We start from the raw sequence: 10,191 nt of genomic DNA, 5'->3' as shown, positions 1-10,191 counted from the left end.
TGCATGTTGTCACCTGATCAGATGAGGGAAACCTCCCTGGGAATGGAGCGGTGCTAGAAAGTTGCAGTGAAATTCCTTTTTTACAAAGCTGTAAGACACCTGTTTCTATATTTCTACCTAAAATTGGGACTTTATAAGAAGCTTCTTTGTGTATATGGTTTAATAAAAATCAAAGGCTGAAACGGAAAACAAATAAGTAAAGGTGGCCTGAGCTTGCAGTGAGTATAACCAATATGGACCAAAATGGCCTCCAAATAAGCCAATAATTTAGATTATTTAAAAATGTAAGGCTGTCCAATTTTGTCATATCTCAAGTACGCTACTTTAATGTTTTTTTATATTATTTTTTAACTTCTATCATTTTCTGCATGAGGGTAAACGTGTGGCCACTATGCTGAGACAAACCTTGTTCTGATGAATTTGTTCTTCTAATCTGATAACGATCTTACAAATTTAGCTTACCTGATACAATATGGACATTCCGCTAAAGTTGTGTTTTGGAACAGTAGACCTGTTAACTGTGGCTAAATCTCTTGACCATTTTCTGGGAAACATTTTTGGCTCTTTGCTGCTTTACTTGGCTATTTCTTCACCAGCTACTGATCTAAGTACATTGCCTCTCTGTTCTTTTCAGTTAGCAGCTAGCTACTTTATTCATTTCATATGCCAAACTTCAAGGGCAGTTTTCTGATTACCCAAGGGTCTAGCCTACATCCCGTTAGCTAGCGAGGTTAGTTTGTAGTGGCCGATGTTATATTTCAACATTGGTTCAATTTTTCTGGCTAGGCAGGAAACAACATTTTAAATAAATGTTCAAATAGAAACAGGTTTTTAATAAAATGAAAGTAGCTAAACTGCAAAGTGCCGAGTGATGACACCATCTAGGATAACAGCCTGTCCTCCTAGAAAATACGACCGCATAGCTTGTTGTGGGATAAACTTGATGAAAATGGCCGCCATGGACGTTAGGTCAGGACATTGGTTGAGACCCATGGTTGAGACTCATAAGAACCAAAAATTATCGAAACACACAACTGGCCTACAAGAGACTAAAAGGGTGGTAAGTAGCAAACATTAATGCTTTAAGTTTATTAGGGATTCTTGTGTTCAAGTGGAAATTGTGTGCTTGCTAACATCTATTGTAGCCTACATTTAGTTTACAACACCCTTTCACGGTCATGATAATGAACCATTGTAGGCTTAGGCTATTAATTACCTTGTACCTTGCAGGCCCAGCCTACCTCAGCAATAAAGTGCTTAATAATAATAAATGGTAAAAATAAGGACATAAGAACATAGCCTACAAACAATAAAAACAAACCTCAAATAGAACTGAAACAAATGTCATAAAAACATAGACAGGCAACGAGGGAACAAAAGAAACTCACCAAAACAACATCTGTGAAAGTGGTCTTCAGTTGCTTTAAAAATTATGATGCCCATAATGATCATGCCTGATCATCAGACTACAGAATTCTTAACTGCCTATCAACTCATAATTTCACATTTTAAGGCAAATGAAAAAGGGTTAGTGTGTGTTTGTAATTGTCATTGCAGCCAGCAGGGGGAGACACTTTCATTTGTATTTGGATTCTAAGCGTAACATTGTTAGCACCATTCAGCAGAGGGTGAGGGCTGGTTGCATCATTCAGATTGTGACATTGTGTCTCATCAAAAGAATCAACCTTTTCATGGGGTTTCCCCTCTTTTATATACAGTCTGGTTTATCCCAAAACCTAGGCAATTGCTCCTCATTTGTTACCAATGGATGTTACACTTTTGAGGGAAACAATTTGAATGTAATATTCTTGATACTTAAATCAAATGAAGTACAATATATTGTACTTCATTTGATGTCATCATACCTATAGGTAAAAACAAATACTGTATTTAAATGAGCTCTTTGCAGTATGAAAGTATGAAGCATTAAACATAATTTTAAATGCAAACTGGTGTATTTAGGCCCACACACACACACACACACACACACACACACACACACACACACACACACACACACACACACACACACACACACACACACACACACACACACACACACACACACAATCAAGATACAGATTATATTTAGAAACTCTCTTACTGTTAGACTTTTTACATACAGTACAACAGAATGTTTGAAACTATGGAAATTGTAACTCCTGTCCTCTGCAAAATAAGGCATCTTCCTGTACTAATTTTCTGTCTGTGTGAGTGTTTTTGTCTCCACTTAGTTTCGGCATTGTTTCATTTGGCTGCACTGTAGACATTTCGCCTGGCATGATGCAGTGTTCAGCCACAGTGAAGCTCTGGATGCTCTTCCTCTCCCATGTCCTCATCTTCCTTGTTCTGTTTCCCTTGCTGTCCCTCTGCCTGTCGATCTATCTTTATCTTTATCTGTATCCCTCTCTCTCTCTCTCTCTCTCTCTCTCTCTCTCTCTCTCTCTCTCTCTTTGTGCAGGGCTATGTATGTACCACAGATTCATCCAAAATGGAAGAGCTCACTGCACCTGTGAGTGCTCAGAGCTGCCATTTTTTTGTGTTTTATAATTATTTTAAAAGTTAAAGAAATTGCAGAATGTGGTAAAGAGTAATGGACCTCGGCTGTGAGTTGTTGCATGTGTCAAATTCCAATCTTACTGTTACATTTATGTACTGATTAAAATCCCCGTTTTTTGCTGCTGTTCCCAAATCAGTTAAGGTAATGCTGTTCTTTAAACAGCATTACCTTAACTGATTAAGGTAATGCTGATTTAAACAGATATACCCACGCCTTGTTATGACACAAGGTTGATATGTTTGTAAGATGCGTTCGCAGGAAAAGGAGCTCCATCAAGATTCATGATGTTTGTCCCGACAACCTAAACAAGCCCACGGCATGGAAATCAGGAGATTTTTCAACTTCCTCCATATTCATGGAGAGCGAAGGAAGCATTTTGAACTACAGAGGAGCAGATAGGCTGTCATGGGTGAACATGTCCATGAGGGTCCAGATACTTGACTTCAGACCCAGCGTTTATCTGTAGTTTCTTTGAACATAGATTCAAATTGTAAAAGAGGGTCACCCCTCAATTGATCTTTCGAGGTTAAATAAAGGTTACAAAGGGTTTAAAAAAAATAATGCTCTGGTTATCACTGCAGGAAAACGAATCTTCACTGATACATCAAAAACTATAGCCCCTTTTACACAGAGATTGCGGCATATTGACGGAACAACATCACTCCAAAATGCCGGCTTTGTTTGCTTCTGTGTTATTTACACAGAACCAAGCAACGCCGGCCTGCTGGCGCATCAGTAGCCCCTTTTACACAGCGCTCCGGAATGAAAGAGGTGCTTGTAAACAGCGTCAGGTGTGACGTAAACATTTAGCGCCGCGCCGGTCAGCTGCTTTACAACAACAATACTGGCCGGTGAATTGAGAGCAGAAGTGCTGGAGCTTGCAGTAAGAGGGCCGTATTTTACTGTCCCCACGATGTGCCAGTTGATCTCGCTACGCGCTGAGTCCAACATCTCTGGGACTGTTAACCAAACTGACAAAAATCACTCCGCTGCTCACTGCTTCACCTCTGTCTGTCTGTGTGTGTGTGTTTGTGTGACAGGTTGGTTGTGAGCGAGTGTCTTTGTGAGACAGACATAAACATAGACATAAACATATCCTACACACAGTGTGTGAAGTCACGTTACTGTAGGCAGAAATAAAGTGTGGATATACGCTCAGACTTAGGATAATAATAGCGGCGGCGGAATCCAGTCAAGACGATGTGAGTACGTTTGGCCGCATATTAAGACTAACTTCAGGCTGCAGCCCGCAATGTAAACGTTCCGCAGTAATTTTCTCCATGAATTGTGTTATTTATGTTGGGGGATAATGCTTTGTTAGCTAGATGGAACTCTTGTTAAACATATTGGCCGATTAGAATTATTATTTGTAGAGTGTGCGAGTCTTGAGTTGTGTTAGCAAAACAGTAGCTCTGTGGCTAACAGCTGAGCCCGAGCCTTCAGTCAGCTGAAGCAGACAGTCTAGCGGGGCGAGCAGACTATTCCACCGTTCCTTGGTCGTTCCTATTTACTGGCGTACTGAACTACGTTTTAGTTACATAAGAACCTAGAGCAAGAGCCCTCCGCTGCGCGTCGGGCTCCTGCTTCAGCTTGTCGGACTTTATTTCTAGCAAGTGACCCGTTCGCTATACTTTATCCCTTACTTAGCCTAGCCTAGCTTTCCCATTGTACAACTTCTCCTGGGCAGAAATAGACTCATACACTCTGCAAAATGAAGCGCGGGGGTTTGGATTGAGCAACGGACCTTATGATCAGCTAGATTATACGCCGTTCCTTTTATTTGGTGATTTTTACGGGACATCAGGCCGCCGTGGTTAATGTTAAACACACGTCCTTCAACTGCTAACATGGTCGCATGTTTAGAACGTAGACTATGGAACGTCAAACGCCCCCCAGTTCCGCATCAACAAGCTGGAGCATTTAAACAGAGAGGCGGAACTGATCGTGTCGGGAATCTTACTACCCCCCGAGGTAGTAAAATTCCCGGAACGATCACTCGCACCTTTCTTCCCTCGTTCCGCAACTGTCGCATTTATACAGCAGGGCGGAGGGCCGAAAGGCCGGCATATTCCCGGCTTTCACTGGCTGTGTAAAAGGGGCTATTATTTGTCCTTTCTTTCAGCATAATCATCTATAAGTCACAACTGGCACACTCGACCAAAATTTTCATGTAGGTCTGCCTGATTCTGTGGATGTTACATGCATTTATTTTCTTTTGTTTCAACTCATTTATTAGTTTTAAGCCTCAGGAATGATTGTGTGCAGGCTTCCAGTCACTGCCTTAGCTACAAGGACAGTTTAACAAAGAGATGTGTGGGCCAACAACCAAAATAAACCTCTCCTAAATTAAAAACAAAAATGAATTCTGAACATATAAACAATAAACAACTTAAATGGTTTCTGTAACGACCCAAAACAATATTAGAGAAGAAGGCAATGAAACACTGTTGTAATAACACGCTAAAGCTAGCTTATTTATTGTTTTGAGGCAAAAGATAAAATTATGAACTGAGGCAAGTAACTAGTAAAAGAGCCAAAATCAGATAAATTAATGTAAATATATTCAATCAAGGATCAACATATCATCACAACAACTACCTTGAGTTATTGCAGACAAAGCCTTAAACTCATTAAACACATAATAGAATAAACTTTATGATTCACTTATTGTTTACTTTTATGTTGCCCATTGGCACAATAGATTTCATGATGACTTCACATGGCCCAAAAGTAAATGTTTCAGTGTTGTCCTTTATTTTAAATTGTTGCCATTCATCCAATTAAGGTTACTTTTCATGCAGCCAGTGAAAACAATTTAGACTGTTGGGGAGGGGTTAAGCTAAAATCACACTAATGAACAAGTCCCTGATACGCCTGACTTGTGTGTCTTAAATATAATCAAGGGGGAAACCAAAACCAAGCGCAACATCTTTCTGAACCACACATGAAGTTCTAGTGATTTATATGAACATTTACAACACCCTGATTCATTAACAACTCTGTGAAATCAAAAAATGTCTTCATTTTAGAGAAATAAACCAGATGCCAACTCCAATGGGAGCCTGTGATGTCGCCTGTATGTGATGCTGACTTTGCATCCTTTCATAGCTTTTACACGATGAGAATAATTAGTTTCTCAAAGCAACAAAATGTTTATTGTCTCCCCCGTCCAGAAGGAACTCTGTGATAACATAGCTGCGACACAGAGGACACTCTGCAAAGACTTTCAAAAACAAACACACCGGAGGGTCTTCCAGTTCACCACGGATGCAGAGAAGGAAATGAAGGGGAAGTAGATTGTCACAGCAGGATACGTGAGGGACACTGTCACTGACATGTTGCTCGGCCAAAAGCCTCGGGGGTCCGTGATTTTGGTCAAATTATGTTATGAAGAGGGGACCAGATCACGGTGTAACCTAAACACAGGTTTAATTGACGAGGGCAAGGTGGTTTGTCCCTTCTCACAGTAAGTCGAAAGAGACTGTAAAAGTTGATAATATTATAACTGTGGCCAACAAGTAAGCATGATCCACAGTGAAAAGTTAAAGGTGTGATTTTGTTCTCTTGGTTAGGATACAGCAACAAAATGAAGTCCTCCCAACATGGTCTAAAAATGTGTGAAAGGTCTTAGGTTAAATAAACTATCTGTGTATCCCCACTCCAAACATTCAGAGAAAACCAATTTCCCAGCCAAGACGGAGGCCAGGAGATTACATATCCTATCAACAATACTGACATTATTTTCACCCGCTTTCATCCAACAACATTTAAATGGAAAATTCTCATAAAGATCAATCTAATTTTTTTTTTAGAGAGAGCAATACTTTCTCTTCCAAAAAATGTGTCCTTGTGATGGAAATTAGGAAGACATTGGCTCTACTCTTCTCTGATCTCTGGGTCACAAGACAGCGTCTGTAACACTAAAAGCAACTGCCAACCCATTGCCTCCTTACCTGAAGTGGCCTTAATTGCAATTTACAGCATCCATGTTTTTCTGTATCTCAAGAAGGGTTTTCAACTTCCCATCCACATTGGGGTCCTACAAATGCCACAACAGCATCTACAGTACCATAGAACATTGTTCCTAAAAACAATGAATCCATGTATCATATTGCTATCTTTAGCCCCTTTCACACAGAGATTGCGGCATATTGACGGAACAACATCACTCCAATATGCCGGCTTTGCTTGCTTCTGTGTTATTTACACAGAACCAAGCAACGCCGGCCTGCTGGCGCATCAGTAGTCCCTTTTACACAGCGCTCCGGAATGAAAGAGGTGCTTGTAAACAGCGTCAGGTGTGACGTAAACATTTAGCGCCGCGCCGGTCAGCTGCTTTACAACAACAACAATGGCCGGTGAATTGAGAGCAGAAGTGCTGGAGCTTGCAGTAAGAGGGCCGTATTTTACTGTCCCCACGATGTGCCAGTTGATCTCGCTACGCGCTGAGTCCAACATCACTGGGACAGTTAACCAAACTGACTAAATCAATCCGACCGCTTCACCTCTGTGTGTGTGTGACAGGTTGGTTGTGAGCGAGTCTCTTTGTGAGGGCAGCGATCTGCCAATCAGACATACACATACACATACACACAGTGTGTGAAGTCACGTTACTGTAGACAGAAATAAAGTGTGGATATACGCTCAGACTTAGGATAATAATAGTGGCGGCGGAATGTGTTAGCAAAACAGTAGCTCTGTGGCTAACAGCTGAGCCGGAGCCTTCAGTCAGCTGAAGCAGACAGTCTAGCGGGGCGAGCAGACTATTCCCCGTTACTAGGTCGACCTTCAAGCTGAACAAGAGCCCTCCGCTGCGCGTCGGGCTCCTGCTTCAGCTTGTCGGTCTTTATTTCTAGCAAGTGACCCGTTCGCTATACTTTATCCCTTACTTAGCCTAGCCTAGCTTTCCATTGTACAACTTCTCCTGGGCAGAAATAGACTCATACACTCTGCAAAATGAAGCGCGGGGGTTTGGATTGAGCAACGGACCTTATGATCAGCTAGATTATACACCGTTCCTTTTATTTGGTGATTTTTACGGGACATCAGGCCGCCGTGGTTAATGTTAAACACACGTCCTTCAACTGCTAACATGGTCGCATGTTTAGAACGTAGACTATGGAACGTCAAACGCCCCCCTGTTCCGCAACAACAAGCTGGAGCATTTAAACAGAGAGGCGGAACTGATCGTGTCGGGAATCTTACTACCCCCCGAGGTAGTAAAATTCCCGGAACGATCACTCGCACCTTTCTTCCCTCGTTCCGCAACTGTCGCATTTACACAGCTGGGGGGAGGGCCGAAAGGCCGGCATATTCCCAGCTTTCACTGGCTGTGTAAAAGGGGCTTTTTTTTTACCCAGGTAAAGCATGTTGGAGATTGAGATGCAAAGGTTGTGACTTAATCTGCCAAAAACAGAATATCAAACATAAAAGACTAAAACTTGTTGGCATCAATGCTCAACCCCAGTCCGTCCATCCTTTGATGCTGGGCAGAGATTGATATAAGTGTTATCTATTTCAAACTGCTCATTCTACCTTGAGCGTGAACTTCCTGTTTTAGTTTATAATCAAGCTGAGAAAGATATGGGCACTTCAAGGGGTTACATTTTTCAAAGCAAGATGCCAGCAGTCCCAATGTAATCCCCCAAAGTGTGGTCAGAACTTTTTCCTTCACTCTGTCCTACCATCTTTAATTTTAATCTACGAAGGATGTTCTGGTAAAGTTCTTCATCTTGTAATTAAAAAATTAGATCACGTTTTATGGCACTTTTCAATAGGTAGTCAACTAAATGGTTCATCCCTGCCAAGTAACAGTATCTATTAATACACCCCGATGCACCCACTTAATTTGTTTAAAAGGACAGCTAAGGTGATAAACCAGGTTGGATCAATGCCAGTGAAATAAAAAGATAATTATTTCCCAAAAGTGATGCTGAAATATATTTTTTTAAAGTCATATGCTTCAGTTAACAGTCAATGATCAGTACTTTAGTGCACATTGGCGAGATGTCCTTGTCTCAACTTTCCTGTTTTTCATTGAACAAAACATTAACAGTCAAGAGGAAGCTCTTCGATCTGAAGGAACATAACCAGATTGATATACGTGTAAACTCTTTTGCTGCCATCTAATAGCTGTAAGATAATAATACCTTTTTTCAGAACGACATGGCCTAGCCGAGGGCATGTGAGTCAGTCAGTTCAGCTTGCGGTGCTTGTTTCATCCTGTGAAAGAACATAGAATGGGATACAGTGTAGCATACAGTGTCATGGTGAATTGGACATGTAAAGAAAAAAGGTGCAGTCTTTTTGAGAAACTTTTGAAATAATGAATAGATTTCTGGAGATGCTTTAAGAGAGCCTTTGTGAAAGCCAGATTATTGTTGAAGAAAATACCGCTACGTGTGAGGGTGGTGTGAGTAAAAGAGGCAGAATTCACTCAACATCTGCACTAGTTCACTTTGTGACATCTCTGACTGCTAAAAGTGCACTTAGAGGGGACATCTGATATACTGTTTGCAAGCAAGCACACGTGTTTTCTGCTCCCAGTAAAGCACTGTTAAAGTACTTGCATTCATGTTGGTCACAAGCCACCGACAATTAGTGGCCCTGCTTCAGGCAATGGAATTGAGAGCGCCTTTGGTGAGGGGCGAGGATCTACACTCAAGAATCACAAGCAAAAGAAACCTGATACTGTACTAGCAATACCTCTTTAGACACACACACATGCAATACACATTTATTATAAATTAATAGAATGCATGATATTGAGAATAATTTGCTCATTTAATGCCCAGAAGCGCACTGTTCACAAATTTCTGCCCCCTTTGAAGTCAATTACTTTGTAAAACATTTCAGGTTGTCATAAAGTGGCTGATTTATGGCCTGTTGCTGTTGTTTTATTTTGGTAGCATAAGTGACCCCTCGGCCCTCCAATAAATCATTTTTCTTAAGTGCGTTGTAGCTTTCACCAGACGTTCCCATGCATGCCATTGGTTGAGGGGCACAACTGACAGGATACAGGCTACAGGCTAAACATGCAAAGAGTACACTTGCACGGAATATTGTGGAAAATTCTGTACATGAATCATATACACTAATGATCTCTGTATAAACTGAGAATATAGCTCCAAAGCAAAAAATTATGGGTGAACTTTACACAATACGAATGGGTTTTGACCCAGTGTAAGTGTTGATTTATTTGTATGACTGTTGGGTTATTTACCCAAACTATATTATGTTTACAATAATACACTCTGTTTTAAAAGTTATCAGTCACTATGTAGTAAAATACTGTATGCGCAACATTTTGTACTGCAAACAAAACATTTGTAATTTTTTTTAAACGTCTGGGTATGTGTCGCAGTGTCAAAATAACCATATTTTAAACTTTTCATATGAAAATGACGCTAACCCTGGTTAAGAAAACACTTAATAGTAGCCTAAGTGTTAGAATAAACCTTGTCTCGCACAGCCAGACCAAACTACAGCTAGTGAAGCAAACCTCATGCTTCCATGCTGCATTGAACCATTCTTTGTCAATTTCTTACCCACTTACTTTTGACTTACTATAGCACATGCTTTGAAAGGCCCTATAATTCATAACCCTGGTAGCTTTCCTGCATATACGATTA

This window comes from Ammodytes marinus (genome assembly GCF_949987685.1).
Source record: "Ammodytes marinus genome assembly, chromosome: 2".
Classification (NCBI taxonomy): domain Eukaryota; kingdom Metazoa; phylum Chordata; class Actinopteri; order Uranoscopiformes; family Ammodytidae; genus Ammodytes; species Ammodytes marinus.
Note: the sequence above shows the minus strand (reverse complement) of the source record.